Genomic DNA, 19,617 nt, shown 5'->3' with positions numbered 1-19,617 from the left:
TCCTGAGGATACAATTATTTCATTCCCTGATATGAACATGGTTACAACTAAAAAATAATTAATCACAAGAAAGGGGGAAGTGCCAAGACTTCACAGTTATTTGGCATTTCTTTCCCTACCTCCTAATCTTTGTTGACAAAACACATATACACACTAGCCACCACATTTTCCAGGTCTGTAACTTGGGTAAATTTATATAACTTCTCCATCCTCAGTATTTCTATGTCTAATAGAGGGAAATAATGCTTTAAATGGTTGTTTTGTTGGAGAAATAGCATATTATAGTTAACACAAGGGTTGACACAAAGTAAATGCTTAATAAATGTTAACAGTTGTCTTAGTAATTAGTGCCAATGACAGGTGATTCTTTTTCCATCTGTCCTTCTCCATCCTATTTTATTTAGATACCCAGAACCTATAAACTAATGTCTTCTAACTGATCTCATTATCTCTAATTTCCTTTTCTAGTTGGTTTTATATATTATGTCAAATTTTTCTTTGTTTTTTTTGTTTTGAGTCTATTTCTTTTAAAGACATTTTCTTGTTGAAGGACATCTGAGGTTTCCCCTGGTTTTTTGCTAACAGATCCATACAGCTGTCATCACAATCTAGTTTTACACTATTTCCATCACTGTGAAAAGATCCTTGTTGCCTGTTTGCAGTTGGTCCCCACTCTTATCCCATCCCCGGGAAATCTTAAATCTGCTTTCAAACTTCAAGAAGTATCTGTTTTCATATTGTCTTCTTTTCAAAATAGTTTTGGCTATTCGGGGTCCATTGAAAGAATAGCCTATTAGGATTTTAATGGGAATTTTATTGAAGCTGTGTATTGAATCTTTTATTTTTTAGTTGTAGCTGGACACAATACCTTTATTTTTATTTATTTTTATGTGGTGCTGAGGATTGAACCTAGGGCCTCTCACATGCTAGGTGAGCACTCTACCACTGAGCCACAACCCCAGCCCTGTATATTGAATCTTCAGGTCATTTTGGGTAGTATCTCCATCTTAACAATATTGTCTTCCAATATACGAGCTTGTTTGGTCCACTTATTTAGGTCCTTTTCAGTTTTTCTTAAAACTATGTGGTAGTTTTCAGTGTTCAAATTTAGTACTTTTATTGTTAAATTATTTACAAGTATTTTTTATGTCAATGCTATTTTAGATACTTTCATTTTAGATTTTTTATTGATAAAATAGAAATACAACTTAATTTTATATAATGATCTTGTATCCTGTGACCTTACTTGTTTATTGGCTCTAAGAGTTTATGATTGCTTAGGATTTTCTACATGTGAGATCATATCATCTGTGACTTAAGATAATTTTACTTATTTGCCAGTCTGGATTTTATGTTTTCTTTCCTGATTGTACTGGCAGTCCCGGGCATTTGCATATTTAGTCCACTGACATTTAACATAATTATTGATGTGGTTTTTATCTAGTAAGAGTTTATATCTATTATTTTTCTTTTTGTTCATACATGTTTCTTCTTCTGTGTTGCCTTTTTTTGTTTTAAATACTTTTCAGTATTTTTATTTTTCTGATTTTTATTTTATTTATTTATTTATTTGGTTTTCAGTACTAGGGATTGAATCTAGGATTACCCTATCACTGAGGTACAATCTCCAACCTTTTTTTTTCCAGTCTTTTTTAAGATAGGTTCTTGCTGAGTTGTCCAGGTTGGCCTCAAACTTTTTATTTGTTTATTTATTTATTTATTTTAGGATACATTGTAATTATGCACAAGAAAGGAATTTGTTGTTACATATTTGTACATATTATAATTTGGTCAATTTTGTTCCCCATTACTTCTTGCTTTACTATTCTCCTTTCTATTTTCACGAGACCTCTGCTATATATATACACACACACACACTCTCTCTCTCTCTCTCTCTCTCTCTCTCACCCTCTCACCTTCTTTTCCTCTTTTATTTCTCTCTAGCTTCTACATGGGAGAGAAAACACATGAACCAGTCAATTTTTAGTGTGTCTTAGTTCACTTCACATATGCTCTCAAGTTGTATCTGTTAAACTGCAAATGATATAACTTCACTCTGAATTGTGTTTATAAACCACACTTTTCTTTATCAAACTGTTTACAGATACCTAGGCTGGTTCCATAATTTGCTGTTGTAATTTGCTGCTGTAAACATGGTCATGCATCTGTTGCTACAGTATGCTGACTTTAATTCTTTAAGATAAATGCTAAAGAGTGGTATAGCTGGATCACATGGGGATTTCATTCCTTGTCTTTTGATGAACCTCCATACTGCTTTTCACCCAATTGTCAAAAGAAACGAACTTTATTTTTAGAACCACACAGGCAAAACAAAACCGCTCCTCAGGAAAAACCCTCAGAGCCCAACTGCCACCATCGGCTTCCCACAAGCCTGTCTCTCAACCACAAGCCTCTCCACCTCCCACAATCCTCCTGCTCTTGAGGCCGATTGGCTGGGTCGCGTGGGCGGAGCCAAAAAAGTCCCCCAATGAGCAGCTCCGTGGTCTGAAAGGGCAGGGAAACAGCCCAATGGGCATCACCGCAGAGGAGCCAATCAGCTAGATGTTGCTGGGGCCGCTGTGAGCCAATCATCAGCTGGCAGTCTGAAAGGGCGGGGAAACAGCCCAATGAGCATCACCGCAGAGGAGCCAATCAGCTAGATTTTGCTGGGGTGCTGTGAGCCAATCATCAGCTGGCAGTCTGAAAGTTTGCTGGGGCCCCTTCCGCTGTGGCTCTGAACAGCTTTTCACCCACCAAAGTGTTCCTTTTTTCCCATATCCCCTCTAGTGTTTATTATTATTTGTATTCTTGATGGCTGCCATTCTGACTGGAGTGTGTTGAAATCTCAGTGTAGTTTTGATTTGCATTTTCCTAATTGCTAAAGATATTGGACATTTTTTTCATACATTTGTTGGCAATTCTATTTCTTCTTTTGAGAAATATCTTTAGTTCATTTCCTTATTCATTGATTGGGTTGTTTCTTTGGTGGGGTTTTTTTTTTTTTTTTGGAGTTATTTATATATTCTGGATATTGATTCTCTGTCAGAGAGTAGTAAAGATTTTCCTCCTGTATTTTAGTTTTTCTTCTTCATGCTTCTAATTTTTTGCTGTGCAGAAGCTTACTTCCCTCCCCTGACCCACATTCCCTTTGGGACTGGTTTCATTGGCCCTGTGTTTTCTTCTAGGAGTTGTGTAATTTCTGGTCTAATTCTTAGATCTTTGATCTGTTATGAGTTGATTTTTGTGTAGGATGAGAGATAAAGACCTATTCTCATTCTGATACATATGGCTAACTAGTTTAACAGCACCATTTGTTAAAGAGGCTGTCTTTTCTCTAGTGTATGTTTCGGCACCTCTATTAAGGATCAGATTACTGTATCTGTATGTACTTGTGTCTTCTATTCTTTACCATAGGTCATCAGGTATTGTGATACCTCCAGCATTGTTTTTTTTTTGGCTTAGAATTGCTTTGGCTGTTTGGGTGTTTATTCTTTCGAATGAATTTTAGGACTGTGTTTTTTAGTTCTGTGAACAAAGTCATTGGTATTCTGGTGGAAATTGCATTGAATCTGTATATTGCTTTTGCTAGTGTGGCCATTTTAATAAATATTAATTCTGCCTATCCATGAACATGTAAGATCTTTCCATCTCCTGAAGTCTTCAATTTCTGTCCTCACCTCCTTGATTAGATTTATTTCTAGGTGTTTTCACCTCCTTGATTAGATTTATTTCTAAGTGTTTTCTTAGATTCATCGTTAGTTCATAGGAAAGCTTTTTATTTTTATTTGTTGAATTTGTAACTAGCTACTCACAGAATTTGCTTTTTAACAGTAGCAGTCTTTTGGTTGAGTTTTTGGATCTTCTAAGTACAGGATCATGTCATTTGCAAATGATAATAATTTGACATCTTCTTCTCCTATTTTTATCCCTTTTGTTTTCTTCTCTTGCCTGATTCCTCCGGCTAGAATTTTTAGTACTATAATAAATAGGAGTGATGTAAGTAGATATACTTGTTTTGTTCCAAATTTCAAAGGAAATGCTTTTTAGTTTTTCCCCATTCATTATGATGTTGGCTTTGGGCTTTTTGTATATAGCCTCTATGATGTTAAGATAGGTTCCTTCTCTTTCTGAGGTTGGTGTCTTCAGTGTTTTTTTTTTTTTCACAAATGGGTGCTGAATTTTGAATTTTGTTGAAGGCTTTCTCTGTATTTATTGACATGTCTAAGTGGTTTTTGTCCTTAATCTGTTTATGTGATGAATTACATTTATTGATTTGTGTATGTTAAGCCATCCTTGCATCTCTGGGACAAAACCAACTTGGTCAAGATGTACAATGTTCTTAATATGTTGAAGAATATGTTTTGCTAGTATTTTATTAAGGTTTTTACATCTAAGTTCATCAATGACGTTGGTATGCAGTTTTCTTCCTTGATGTGTCCTTATCTGGTTTTTTGTATGACTGATACTGGTTTTCATAGAGTGAATTTGAAAGTATTCCGTCTCTTTCTATTTCATGGAATGATTTAAAGAGCATTGGCGTTAGCTGAATGCTACCAGACCTCTAAAGAAGAACTGAGAATCAACCTTGTCCTGGAATTTTCTGTATTGGAAGTATTTTTATTACTGCTTCTATCTTATTGCTAGTTCCGTGTGTTTAGGTTTTATGTGTCCTCTTTATTCAATTTTGACAGGTCTCATGTATCTAAAAATGTATCCATTTCTTCTAGGTTTTCCAATTTATGAGAGTATGTTCAGAATAGTCCCTGGTAAGCCTCTGGATTTCTATGATGTCTCTGTAATGTTTCTCCTTTTTCATCTCTTAATTTCATCAATTTGGGTCTTATTTTCTTTCTTTCTCTCTCTCTTTCTTCCTTTCTTTTTTCTTTACTGGGAATTGAACTCAGGGGCACTCTACCACTGAACCACATCTCTAGCTCTGTTTTGTGTGTTTATTTAGAGACAGGGTCTCAGCGAGTTGCTTAGTGCCTTGATTTTGCTGAGGCTGGCTTTGAACTCAATATCCTCCTTCCTCAGCCTCCTGAGCAGCTGGAATTATAGGCATGCACCACTGTGCCTGGCTGGAGTCTTCTTTTCTTTGGGATAGTTTGGGCTCATCAGTCTTATTATTTCAAAGACCCAACTGTTTGTTTCATTTGTCCTTGGAGTCTTTTTTTAGTTATCAATTGTATTGATTTCAGCTCTAATCGTAATTATTTCCTCCTTCCTTCTACTGGTTTTGGTATTAGTTTGCTGTTTTCAAGATCCCTGAGATGCATCAGTAAGTTATTTGGGATTTTTCTGATTTTCTTATGTAGGCACTCATAGTTATACACTTTCTTTTTATATTGCCTTCATAATGTCCCAGTGTTCCCGGTATGTTCTATTACTATTCTTGTTTTATTCTAAGAATTGAAAAATTTCTCCCTGATTTCTTTCATCATCCATTCATCATTCAAAAGTGTATTATTCAAACATCATGTGTTTTTATAGTTTCTGTAGGATGTTTTGTTATTGATTTCTAATTTTATTCCATTATCATGTGATAAGATGCAAGAAATGATATCAGATTTTTTTGTATTTGCTAAGAGTTACTTCGTGACCTAAAATATGTTTCATCTGGAGAAGATTCCATGAGCCTTAACCCTAACCCTAACCCTAAGAAGAAAGTGTATTTAGGTATTTTAGGATAAAATAATCTGTAGATATCTGTTAAATCCATTTGATTTATAATATTTTTCAGATCCAAAGAGTCTTTTTGAGTTCATGCCTGAATGCCTATCTATTGGTGAGAGAGGTGTGTTGAAATCACCCAGTAATATTGCATAGGGCTCCATCTGAGGTTTTATTTTGCATAGTGTCTCTTTTATGTAATTAGGTACATGAATATTTGGGGCAGAAGTATTTCCTATCATATTTTCTTGTCAAATTGTTCTGTATACCAGTATGAAGTGACTTTCTTTGTCTCTTTTGATTAATTTTGGCTTGAACTTGCCTTTGTCTGATAGAGGAGAGCTACTTCTGCTTGTTTGGGGGCTCCATTTGTATAGTATATTAGTATATCAAAATTTATTCAATTTTGACAGGTCCTTTCACTTTGAACCTGTGGCAGTATTTTCCTGTAAAGTGTCTTGCAACAACATATATTAAAGTCTTATTTTTTTAAAGCATTCTACCAGCCTATGCCTTCAAATTGGAGAGTCCATTTACATTCAGTATTTATTAAAAAAGAGATGTTTATTAATTCTTTCCTTTTGATTAATTTCTGATATTTAATTTGGTACTGTTCTTCAAATGAGATTTGTTTATTTTTGGCTTCTGGAATTTAGTTTTTATTCTATGTGGAGTATTTCTTTTAGGAAATTCTGTAGTACTGCCTTAGTAGTCATGAATCCTGTTAGTTTTTATTTATCTTGGAAATCAAAAGTAACTTGCCTCTAAATGTGACATGATGTTTTAATCTAGAGACTTCTGAAATTTTGTTTTCTATATTTTAGGCATTTTTTTAATAATATGTCATGGAGAGGTTCTTTTTTGATCTTGTCTATTTGGGGATTTGAATTTCCTGTATCTGGATGTCCGTCTCATTCTCAAGATTTGCAAAATTTTTTGTTATTATTTCCCTGAAGAAATCCATTCTGTTAGCCTATATCTCAAAATCCTCTTCAATTCCAGTCATTTTAAATTTGGTGTCATAATATCCCAGAGTTCTTGTATACTCTGATCATGAGTGCTTGTTTTCTTTAATTCTGTGTAAATGTTCAAGGCCAGCCACTTTGTCTTCTAGTTCTGAAATTTTATCATCAGCATGGTCTACTCTATTATTAGATTTTCAACTGAATATTTTATTTTGATTAATTTATTGTGTCTTTCATTTCCAGGTTTTCTGTTTGGTTCTTTTTCAATATCTCTATCTCCTTTTTTAATGTCATATTCTGTACTGACTTCCTTAATTCACTGTTATTTTTCTGTGTTCTTTGGAATTACTTGATTATTTTCATAATCATTCTTGGCATTGTTTATTCTTTCATCCACTTTAATGTCTTTGAAGTCAGTTGTTAGTGAATTATAAACTCTAGGAGGTGTTGTGTTACCATTTCATATTTCTTATATTCCTGTATTGGATTTTATGTATCTTTTGAGATAGATTTCTCTTCCACACTATGTATGGCTTTTTAGGAGCACAGCTTTCTGTTGCCAGAGTGCCCTAGAGTGCTCTAGATTATGATCTCCCTCAGAGGTTTATCCACAGCCTTTGTGTTAATTCTCTTTTTGTTATCAGAGTACAGTTAATTCTCTTTTTGTTATCAGAGTACAGGTCCATGTGTAGGACCGGAGGGCCCCCCCTAGCCATTCTTACTTGTATACTTGTTGTTTTGATTTTTGTGTGTGTGTTTTTATTGTTTATATTAAAGTGTAGCTAAAGTTTGATTGTTGTTAATTTGCATGTGAAGCAAGATGTACTGTCTTTTGACTGAATTTAGTTTGTTAGTAGCAGAGTCTCTACCCTGTGAACTTGTAGTCTCCCAATAGATTCCCAGAACCTTACAGAAAAGTGGGAAAGAAATAGTAGTAACAAGTGATGCACACAATATAGAGCATTTAAATAAATACCTTGCTGCAACTATAACACCACTAAATTACCACAGTGACCACTAATTACCATAAGAACAGGAATGGTGGGGGTCAGCAGTTGCCAACAGCAAAAACAATAACTGTGAAATAGATTTGGCATTAGACAGCAGGTGCCAGCTATGTAATCCACAGCAGTAATGATTAAGATGTCAGAATTGGTGGGGGTGGGAGTTACATAAACCAAATAGTTCTAAGAAGTTATAAAATGCAGTTCATTAATAGAAAAGAAAATGTGATAGGAAGGTAGAAGAGAGTCTGTAGTGTTCAAAATGTGAACACAGAATGCGGAAGAGATGCAACTACTGATGTTTATAAAAAAGTAGGAAATTAAATAGGACAATGAATAAGAGAATTTGGCTGTTAGAGAAGAAAAGGGAGAAAGAGAAAGAAATAAAATCAAACTAAAACAAAAAATTTAACCCTCAAAAAACAAGGAAAAGTAACCACATTAAGAATGCTAAAAATGGTAAAAACAAAACATATGTCCATGAACCAACAGCACACATACACAAAGACACACCAAAGGAGGACTATTTTAAATGAACAGTGAAAGAATCATCTCCACAAGGTATTCAAGACTGGTTGGTCACCACCTTATACCCAACTGTTCTTTCCATTTCTTCTTGCATTGGTATTGATAGCGAGCAAGAGCCAGGGCTGAGAGTTACCCCTTCCTGCTTTTATGTTGCTCACTGCCTGCCAATTGGAATGGTCTAAAGTTGATGGTATTTGAAATAACATTCAGCTTCCCTTCTCACTAGTATAAAGTAGGACAGTAGTACTTTGAATAGGAGTCTTCTGCGCACCGTCCAGATTCATGCACTTTCAGGGAGAGGCTGCTGAGTTCTATGAGAGGAGTTGTTATCAAGGAGACTTGGTCTAATCAGGCCTTTAGGGGCTTTGTTGGGTGGTGTCTGCTCTGGCGAGATTAGATAGCACACCATGGGACCCTAGCAGATGCCAGTCTCCAATGTGAGTGTGGGTCTCAGGAGCCTCCTAACAGTTATGCTCATGGATCAGGGGTGTCAATTCTTCCCACACACTGCTGCCCATGAACACAGTCTTCCTAGGTTTAGTCCCTGAGTGTATTCACACGCATCTATTCAGATTCATTACCCTCTACAGCTTCCAGATTCAAAGAGAAAGCGAGCTGGACTTCTCTTCATTTTTCTGACCTGAATTCCCCTGGGTACAATTTTCTTTGTGCCTTTTTTCACTTGTGTTCCTAGTCTGTACCCTAGGCTGTGCGTCCTGTGCTTGACGGGGCAGTGTTGCAATGTTTGCTATGATTTCCTGGGTTCCAGCAGCAAGCTGCAGTGTGGACTCCTTAAGGTTGCTATTATGTGAGCTTTCAACCTGCCAGTTGAGAAATAGAGAGCACTTTTCAAATACCAGTTCTTTGTGCAGTCTCTGCGTCAACTAAATTAGTCTACTTTTCTGATCTACAGGTTTTTCCATGCCAAATCTGTTGTGTTTCTCTCGGTTTTCCCTCCCCTCTGTGTTGCACCAATGCTGCTACTTTACCTGGCTTGACTTGGATGTACTGATTCTTGTTCTTGGTTCAGGGCACCCAAATTTCTGAGTTTTTAAGGCACTCTGTCCAATATTGAATTTTAGTGAAATCCTTCTTTGACCTACTTCACTAAAAAGCAGTACTCCTGCTGCTTGAAACTCGAGTCATAGAGCAACTGAAAATACAGTTTTCCTCTCATCAGCCATCTTGAATCTCCTCTATACAGAGGTTTTTAATTTGATGCCATCCCATTAATTATTGGAATTATTTCCTGACATTTAAGCATTCTATTGGGGAAGTTGCTGTCTGTGCCTGTGTGTTGGAGTGTTGACATTATGTTTTCTTCTAGCAGTTGCAGAGTTTATGCTCTTATAACTATATTTTTGATTGATTTTGAGTTGATTTTTTTTTTGCAGGATGAGAGATAAGCTGGGTATATAGTTTCATTCTTCTACATATGAATATCCAGCTTTCCTGCACCATTTTTTTAAAGACTCTGTCTTTTCTTCATTGTGTCTTTTTGCACCTTTTTAAAGGATCAGGTGACTGTGTCTGTATGTTTTTTTTTAAATTTTTTTTAGTTGTTGATGGACTTTATTGTCTTTATTTTTATGTGGTGCTGAGGATCGAACCCAGTGCCTCACGCATGCTAGGTGAGCTCGCTACCACTGAGCCACAAGCCCAGCCCTGAGTGTCTGTATATTTTGTCTCTGTGTCTTCCACTCCCTTGGTCTGTGGAAGACACAGGGACAAAATATTATTGTTTTGAAATCCTAATAAAAATCTGGAGCCAAACTTTAACTTCTTAAATGCATTTAAATTAGGCATAGTTTAATCAATATTTATGACTAATAAAATAGGATCTTACAAAAAGCTTCATGTGATAATCTAAAACCTGAGTTTTCCTAATATACGAGAGCATATTAATAATTTTAACCTTCTGAATAAAATAGTTCTATCCTTTCATCATCATTAGTGTAGTTAAGTCCTTGATTGTCTATCCAAATTATTATAAAGAAATTTTATTATTTGGGTAACATAATACACGTTTATTGTGGAAGAGCTTCAAAATACATGTAAAAATAATGAAAATTAAATTTACCTTATCAAAAACCAGGAGAGACCTGAGATTTACCCTGCTTGGAAGCTGATCAATTTTATGGATGTTCACAGATGACACAGGATTCCTGGGGAGACACAGAGGAATGTTTGTTACTAATAGAAATAACAGTAGCCAGAACTTCAGCATTTATGCCTGTTCCCTAAGCCTCTGTGTTAGTCAGCTCTCCATTACAGTGACAAAATACCTGAGAAGACAAGGAAAGATTTATGTTGGCTCCTGTTTTCAGAGGTTTTGGTCCATGGTGGGCTGGCTTCATTATTTCTGTGCCCATTGTGAGGTGTAGTATTATGATGGCTGAAGAGCATGGTGGAGCATGCTTACCTTACCTCATGGTGACTGGAAAGCAGAGAGCTAGAGAGGAAGGGGCCGTGGACAAGATATAGTCCCCAAGGGCATGCTCTCCTTTCAACTATAGATTTCATCACCTTCCAATAGTCCATTCAGTCCTGGATCCATCAGTGGACAAATCCACTGATGAGAGCTAGTCACTTCCCAAAAGTCCCACCTCTGAACATTGCTGCTTTGGGGACCCAAGTCTTTAACACATGAACCTTTGGGATACAGGTTTTCTCTTCTGTTCATAAGCCAGTTTTTAGTGATTCAGGTTTTCTAAGAAAATTATCAGTTTTTCCAGGCCTTTAGTTTTTAAATTGTATAAAGAAGCAGCAACATGGTTTTGTAACTTTAATATCCACTCTGAAGTTGTGTTTAAGTGTAATACCTTTTTTCTCTTTTCTCTCATTTTCACAATTAAACTTCCCACAAGTTTGTTTATTCTGTTGTTCTTTTAGGATACCCTTTGCTTTTATTGATAGTCTTTTGCTTACTTTTCACAACAGAGGCTTCATAGCCTGGTTTAGATGTATTGTACTGTTTGGATGGTGGGTTTTAGCTGTAGAGCAGGAGAATAGGATACCTTGACCTGAGTGGTTGGGTACATGAAATTTTTATTTGATAAATTTCTAATTCAATTTTGAAAAAGAAAATATACTTTTGTTTCTCTGATGAAAGAAGTGTGGTAGTCTCTTACTAGATAGATTAACCTTTGCTTTCTTCCATCCAAATATATTTACTTTAACTTTTGTTCGAATATTTTTAAACGTCATGTGTTGCTCATGACTGTGAACTTAGTTTAACATTTAGTATAAATATTCCTTCTAAGGTTAATGAGAACTTTTATTTATTTTTTAATATTTAATCTTTTTATGGTGAATTATAATAGTGGAATTCATTATGCCATATTTGTACATGCACGTAACATAATTTGATCAGCCTTTTTCTTTAGTATGTTTCCTTTCTGCCCCTTCTTTCCTTCCTTCATCCCCTCATCTGCTTGCTCTACTGATATCCTTCTAACTGTTGTTATTATTTTAATTAGCACTTCACAATTATATACATAAGTGGAATTCACTGTGTTGTAGTGGCACATGGACATAGCATACTTTGGTGGATTTTGTTATCTAGTTAACAAAGCTTACCTCAAGGTGATGGGAAGCAGAGATCTTCCTTCTACCCTTCTTCCCTCCTTTCCTCCTCCCGTCTTCAAGATTACCTTACTCTGTTGGATTCCCTTCTGTTTTTGTGTGATTGGTTCTCTTTCTCTAGCTTCTCCATGAGAGGAATAAATTCTACCCTTGATTTTCTGAATGTGGATTATTTCACTTAGCATGATATTCTTCAGTTCCATCCATTTTCCAGCAAATGACATAATTTCATTCTTTATGGTTGAGTAAAACTCCATTGTGTATGTATACCACATTTTCTTTATCTGTTCATGTCTTGATAGGCATGTGGGCTGGTTTGAAACTTGGCTATTGTGAATTGTGCTGCTATAATGTTGCTATGTGTGTATCGCTATAGTATGCTGATTTTAGTTCTTTTGGATAAAGAACCAGATAGTGGTATAGCTAGGTCCTATGGGTGGATCCATTCCTAGACTTTTGAAGATTCCCCATACTGCTTTCCAAAGTGATTGTACCAATTTGCAGTTGTACCAACACTGCACAGCTATACCTTTTCCCATTCTTAACAATAATTGTTATTTGTATTCCTGCTGATTGCCATTCTAACTGGGGTGAAGTGAAATCTCATGGTTTTGATTTGCATTTCTCTATTTACAAGATGCTGAACATTTTTCCTCATATGTTTGTTGACCGTTTGTATTTCCTTTGAGATATGTCAATTTAGCTTGTTTGCCCATATATTATTGATTGGTTTATGTTATGGATATTAATCCCCTATAACAAGAGTGACTAGGAAATATTTTCTCCCGTTCTGTAGGCTCTCTCTGTATGTCCTTTTTTTTTGCTGTGCAGAAGTTTTTTAATTTGATGTTATCCCACTTATTGAATGTCAGTTTTATTTCTTGAGAGTCAGGAGTCTTACTAAGACGATTCCTGTGCCTGTATATTGGGAATGTTGACACTGTGTTTTCTTCTACCACTTGCAGTGTTCTGGTTTAATTCTTAGGTCTTTGAAACACTGAGTTGATCTTTGTACAGCATGAGTGGGATGTACATCATTTTATTCTTTAAATGGATATCCAGTTTTCCTGGTACCATTTGTTACAAATGTTATCTTTTCTCCAAATTTTTTAAGCACTTTTTTCAAGGACCAGATGACTGAATTTATGTGGATTTATCTCGTGTGTCTTCTGTTTCATTGGTCTTCATGTCTGTTTTTATGTCAGTAAGATGCGGGTTTTGTTACTCTCACTTTGTATTATCATTTGAGATCAGGTATTATGATGCCTCTATCATCACTCTTTTTTTTTTCATGGGGGGGAAGGGTCCCTGGGATTGAACTCAGGAGCACTCGACCACTAAGCTACATCCCCAGTCCTGTTTTGTATTTTACTGGGACACAGGGTCTGAGTTAGTTAGCACCTCTATTTTGCTCAGGCTGGCTTTCAACTTGTGATGTGCCTGGCTCTATCATTACTCTCCTTGCTTAGTATTTCTTTGGCTATTCTCTGTCTTATATTCTTTCATATGAATTTTAGGAGTTTTTTTTCCCCTAGGTTCTGTGGAGAATGTCATTGGCATTTTAATGGGAATCACATTGAATCTGACAGTTGCTTTTGGTCATACATGCATTTTGACAATATTAATTCTGCCTAACAAAAACGTGGGAGGTCTTTTTATCTCCTAAGATCTTCTTTAGTTTCCTTCATCAGTGCTCTGTACTTTTCTTTTCACAGTTCTTTAACTTCCTTAGTGAGATTTATGCCTAAGTATTTGATTTTATTTTTAGGCTATTGTGAATGGAATTATTTGTCTAAATTTTTCTTCAACAGATTGATTATTGGTGTATAGGAAAGCTGTTGATTGTTGTATCTTATATCCTGCTACTTTGCTGAGTTTATCAGCTCTCTATGCCCTCTGGTGGAGGTTTTATGTCTTCTAAGGTAAAAGTACTTTAAGTTTCTTTTTCTTTTTTGTATCCCTTTAATTATCTTCTTTTGCCTGATTGCTCTGACTAGAATTTCACTAACTACATTGACTAGGAACAGTGAGCGTGGAAATTCTATCATGTTCTTGATTTGAGAAGATATTTTCATTATTTTTTCATTTAGTATGATGTTGGCTGTGAGTGTGTTGTAAATAGCCTATTATGTTGAGATAAGTGCCTTATTTCCCTAGCTTCTTCAGTGTTTTAATGGGTGCTGAATTTTGCTGAAGGATTTTTCTGCATTTGTTGAGGTATCATGTGATTCTTGTCCTTAGTTCTATTTATGTTGTGAATTACAATTATTGATTCGCATATGTGAAGCCAATCTTGCACCCCAGGGATGAAATCACTTGCATACAGTCTTCATTGTGCTTTTGAATGCAGATTTCTCATATTAAGAATTTTTGCTTCTATGTTCATCAGGGATGTTGGGCTGTAGTTTTCTTTCTTTGACATATTTCTATTTGATTTCGGCATCAGGGTGACACTGGCTTCATAGAATGAATTTGTGAGTATTTTCTATTTTATGGAATAGTTTGACAGTTGATATTATTTCTTTATTAAAGGCCTGGTAGAACTCATCTGAGTACTTACCTGGTACTAATCTTTTGGTTTTTTTGGAAAGCTTTTAATTGCTGTTTCAATATCATTACTTGATATTGGTGTGTTTAGTTTTTTTTTTTTTTAACATATTTTTATTGGCCCTTTTTTGTTATAAATGATACAGAATTTATTTGGACTTTAAAAGCAAAAAATACAATTCGTTCTAAATCAGTCCCTAGTATTTCTCCTTCCTCTTTCTTCCTCCCATGCTTGTTCCCTTCCTCCTACTCCATTGATCTTTCTGTTATTATAAATTTTTTTAATTAGTGTGTTTTAATAGTGTGTGCATTCACTGTGATATATTCATGTATGTACATAGGAATGTTAGGTCAGATTCATTCCATTGTCTTTCTTCATCCCATTTCTTCTCCCTTCCATTCATTCCCCTATGTCTATTCCACTCATCTTTCTTCTACACCCCCGCCCCATGTATTTCGGATTAGCTTCTGCATATCAGAGAAAACATTCAACCTTTGGCTTTTTGGGACTGGCTTATTTCACTTAGTAAAATAATAGTCTCCCACTTCTGTGCATTTCCTGGCAAATACCATAAAAGTCATTCTTTTTTTGTGGCTGAGTAATACTTTGTTGTGTTTATATAGCACATTTTCTTTATCCATTCATCTGTTGGAAGGCATTTAAGTTGACTCCATAGTTTAGCAATTGTGAATTTTGTTGCTGTAATATACATTGATGCGGCTGTGTTGCTGTAGCATATTAATTTTAAATCCTTTGGATATATACCAGGGAGTGGGATAGCTGGGTCAAATGGTGATTTCATTTCTAGTTTTTTCAGGAATTTGCATACTGCCTTCCCCTAGTGATTTCACTAGTATGTAGACTCACCAGCAATGTGTAAGTATACCAGTTCCACCCCACCCACATCCTTGCCAACATTTATTGTTACTTGTATCCTTAATAATTGCCATTCTGACTGGAGTAAGGTAAAATCTCAGTGCAGTTATAATTTGTATTTCTCTAATTGCTAGAGATGTTGAACATTTTTACATATATTTGTTGACTATTTGTATTTCTTCTTTTCAGAAATTTCTGTTTAGTTCCTCTGTCCACTTATTGACTCGGTTAAGTTTTTTGAGTTTTTTTGTATACCCTAGCTTATTGGAATATAAATTTTCAAAATAGTTTCTTATGATCTTCTGGATTTCAGTTGTGTCTGTGGTGGTATTTCCTTTTTCAAACTACCACTTTAACTCAGATTTAGATAATTTGAGTTTTTTTCTCCTCTTTCTTTTGGTTAGTTTGGATAAGGATTTATAAATACTGTTTATCCTTTCAAAAAAACCAACTCTTTGTTTCATTGATATTTTGTATTGTTTTTAAATCTAAGTTTCATTGATTTCACCTCTGGGTTTAATTATTTCCTGTCTTCTGTTAGTTTGTTCTTCTTTTGCTCAGACATTGAGTTGGATTAGATTATTATTTGGTATCTTTCTGTTCTTTTAATGTATGAGCTAAATGCTATGAACTTTCCCCATTAGAACTACCTATAACAGTCTCTGGTTTGACAACTCAGAGGCCTAAAGCTTACTTCTCACAGGGTGCAGTGTTGTGAGTTGGCTCTTTTTATTGTGTGTAGTAAGTTCAGGATGCAGGCTCTGAAGTGACCCTGTGTTTGCTGTGGGTCACAGTATACCCATACCCCCCTACTGGATTCTTTTTATGGTAGTGAAGATCTTGGTGGCTGTCTGTGAGCACAGGAACTGTGGTTGTGGATTTTCCTTGGGTGATTTCTCAATTCTGCTTTTCCTTTGCCTCCTTTCTGTGTTGTGAGTAGATCACCATCAGCTGGCTAGTTCACTTCTGCCTTCTTCCATACCTCTGTTTAGGTGTGTGTATCCTCGTGGTTCAATTTGGGTAGGTCATATGCATCTATAAATTTTGTCAATTTCTTCTAGGTTTTCTAATTTATTAGAATGTAAGTTTTCAAAGCAGTCTGTAGTTACTCTGAATTTCATGAATATATGTGGTGATATTTCCTTTTTCATGTCCATTTCATGATTTAGGTCTTCTTTTTCTTGGGTAGTTAGCTCACAGTTTATTTATCTTTCTTACATTGTTTATTTGTGTTTTTAAAATTGTATTACTTCCCTCTGATCTTAATTATTTCCTGTCTTTTACTGGTATTGGAATTAGTTTGTTCCTTTTTTTCTAGGACCTTGAAATGTAACATTAGATAGTTCCATTTTTTTTTTCCCCTTTCTTTCTTTGGTGGTGCTGGGTGCTCAGGGCTTTGTACATGCTAGGTAAGCACTCCATAAAATGAGCTATATCCCCAGCCTTTCATATGAGATCTTTGTTCTTTTTATTGTAGGCATTAAATAGTTTAACCTTGCCCTTAGGTTTTTTGTAGTGTTACAGAAAATTTGGTATATTGTTTCACAATTCTTTGTTTCTTCTAAGAATTTTTAAATATCTCCTCTATCAGTGATCCATTCCTTGTTCAGAAGACTACTGTTCAGGGGCTGGGGGCTGTAGCTCAGCGGTTGAGCGCTTGTCTCACACATGCGAGGCACTGGGTTCGATCAAGGATGGAACCACATAAAAATAAATAAAGATATTGTGTCTGTCTTCAACTAAAAAATAAATTAAAGAAAGACTACTGTTCAATTTCCATGTGACTATGTGGTTTTTATAGTTTTTCTTGCTATTGATTTCTAATTTGATTTCATTTTCATCTGGTGGTAATATACAAAGGATTATCTTTTTAATTTTTTTTGTATTTGCTGAGATTTACTTTGTAATTAAAGTTCATTTTGGAATTGGTTCCATGAACTGCAGAGAAGGTACTGTTGGACAAAATGTTATGTCTGTTAGGTCCATTTCACTTATACTATTATTTTGGTCAGAAGTATCTGTTCATATAATATCTGGATGACCTGTTTATTGGTGACAAGGGTGTGTTGAAATTGCCCAGTATTACCATATTGAGACATCTGAATGTTAACATCAGGAATTGCTTTTTTCATGTAATTAGGTGCACCAAGGTTGAGGTACAAATATTTACTATTATATCTTCTTGTTGGGAATTTTCCCTTTATCTTTATGTTGTGACCTTCCTTGTCTCTTTTGATTAATTCTGCTTGAAGTGTGTGTGTGCTTTGTTGAATGTGAGAATAGCTACTATTGCTTGTTTTCAGAGTCAGTTTGCATAAAATATCTTTTTTCATTATTTTATTTTGACCTGTCCATGTCTTTGCCTTTCATGAGTCTCTTGCAAACAGCATTTATTTGGATCATGTTTTTAATCCACTTTACCAAGTCTGTGTCTTTTATTTGGAGAATTTAGGCTATTTACATTCACAGTTGTTATGGAGAGGTGATTACTGTTTCCTGACATTTTGCTTTGTTTCATATATTGAATTTAGTCTTAATCTGCATTTCCTATTTGCTCTTCTTATGAGTGTCATCCATTCGGGAGCTTTAAGGTTTGTTTTTGAGTTCTTCTGTGTATAGTATGTCTTTAAACATTTTGTGTAGTGCTGGCTCAGTAATCATGAATTCTTTTAGTTTATCCTTACAGTGGATAGTTTTTATATCCTCTTCAGTTCTGAATAATAGCTTTGCTGAATATAGCAATCTAGTTTGACAGGGTTTTTTTTTTTTTTCCATTTTTTTCCCCAAGCTTTTTTCTCTTATTTGAGCCTTCTTGGATTTTAGAGTCTTAGCTGAGAAGTCAGACGTAAGCATTATTGACTTACATCCAAATGTAACTTGATGTTTTTTCTCTTGCAGCTTTTAATATTCTATTCTTATTCTCCATTTTGATTATGATTTCTCTTGGAAAGGTTCTTTTTTTGATCTTTTTTTGGGGGTTCTATAAGCATGGAATATATGTTTTTAATATATGAATGTTAATGTCATTTCTAAGATTTGGACAGTTTTCTATTATTTTTGATAAAAAGGTTCTTATACCATGAGCCTATATCTTCATTCCTTTCTCAGTTGCAGTGACTCTCAAGTTTGATCTCTTCATGTTGTCCCAACATTCCTGTATATTCTTGTCATTGCCTTTTTTTATTTACTGTGTCTGAGTGTTCAGGTTCCTATACCTGTCTTTTTGAAGTCTGAAGTTCTGTTTTCTGTGAAATCAAGTTTTTTTACATATATTTATTTTTTAGTTGGACACAATATCTTTGTTTATTTTTATATGGTATTGAGGATCGAACTCAGGGCCTCACACATGCTAGGCGAGCGCCCTTCCGCTGAGCCACAACCCAAGCCTCTCATTAATCATTTTAATAATCAATTTTTTTACAGATATTCTCTGGAAAGTCATCCCCAGTATTTCTTAGTTGGGTAATTATAAATTTGGTGTGTGTACTTGTACATCTGTTGAAACGAAGTTCTCTTTCTCTATTACAAAGAGGTCCTTTGTTGAGTATCTGTTGAAGTTATGTGCTTTTGGTATATTTTAGTTTGACACACAGGCTTAAGATGTAAATTTCAACCTCTAGTGGCTCTCAGTATACCACTGCAGACCTGCTGGTGTAACTCAGCTGTGCAACAGTATGTTCCGTGAGATGCAGTGTTGTAGCCTCTGCCTGTTCTGTTGTAGGAATAGGTGTCCACGAGTGGGATCCGAGCTCACCTTCCTATAGCCTTTTTTACTTATGGCCTGGTTGTTGGTATGGGGCTTTTGTTATCTATTTGTGTTAAAGGATTGTTGAAGCTTGAGCCAGGGGTATTTTATGTGTGGAGCAAGATGTGCTGTCTCTTGACTGGATTTAGTTTACCAACAGAGTCTTTACCTTGTGAACTCATAGGATCCTAGTAGATTCCCAACAACTCATAAAAAGGGAAATACACACACAGACACACACACATGAAAAAAAAGTGAATAATATGCAACATTAAAATTTATCTGTTGCCTGCAATGGCATGTATAACACTACTGCAAAAACAAGAACAGCAGGTCAACAATTAACAGCAGTAGTAGACGACAGTGAACTAGGTCTAGCATTAAAATAAATAGCAGGCATCAGCTACATCATCCACAGTACTAATAACTGTGACAGTGTGAATGGTGGGGGCAGAAATTATATAAACTAAAGAGGTCTAAAATACAGTAAAATTATAATTCATTAGGAGAAAAGAAAATGGGGTAGTAGAGCAAAAGAAATAATAGAGAAAGAGAAATGAAGTAGGGGCTAATAGAGAACAAGAGAACTTGGGTATTAGAGGGAGAAGAAAGAAAAAGAAAAACAAAATAAAATGAAAAAAAAATAATATGTGTGTTTTTTCATGAACTACTCAATCAGCACAGCAAGAAAACCAT

The 19,617-nt window shown here is 35.3% G+C and overlaps 1 protein-coding gene across 7 annotated transcripts in view; it reads left to right on the top strand.

Moving 5' to 3' along the window:
- The window catches only part of Ankrd12 (ankyrin repeat domain 12), a 118,161-nt gene that overhangs the window by 27,975 nt on the left and 70,569 nt on the right, over positions 1-19,617 (top strand). The window lies entirely within an intron of this gene.

The sequence above is a fragment of the Marmota flaviventris genome, chromosome 16 (genome assembly GCF_047511675.1).
Source record: "Marmota flaviventris isolate mMarFla1 chromosome 16, mMarFla1.hap1, whole genome shotgun sequence".
In the NCBI taxonomy this organism is placed as follows: Eukaryota; Metazoa; Chordata; class Mammalia; order Rodentia; family Sciuridae; genus Marmota; species Marmota flaviventris.
This window is presented reverse-complemented; position numbering and strand designations above follow the sequence as displayed.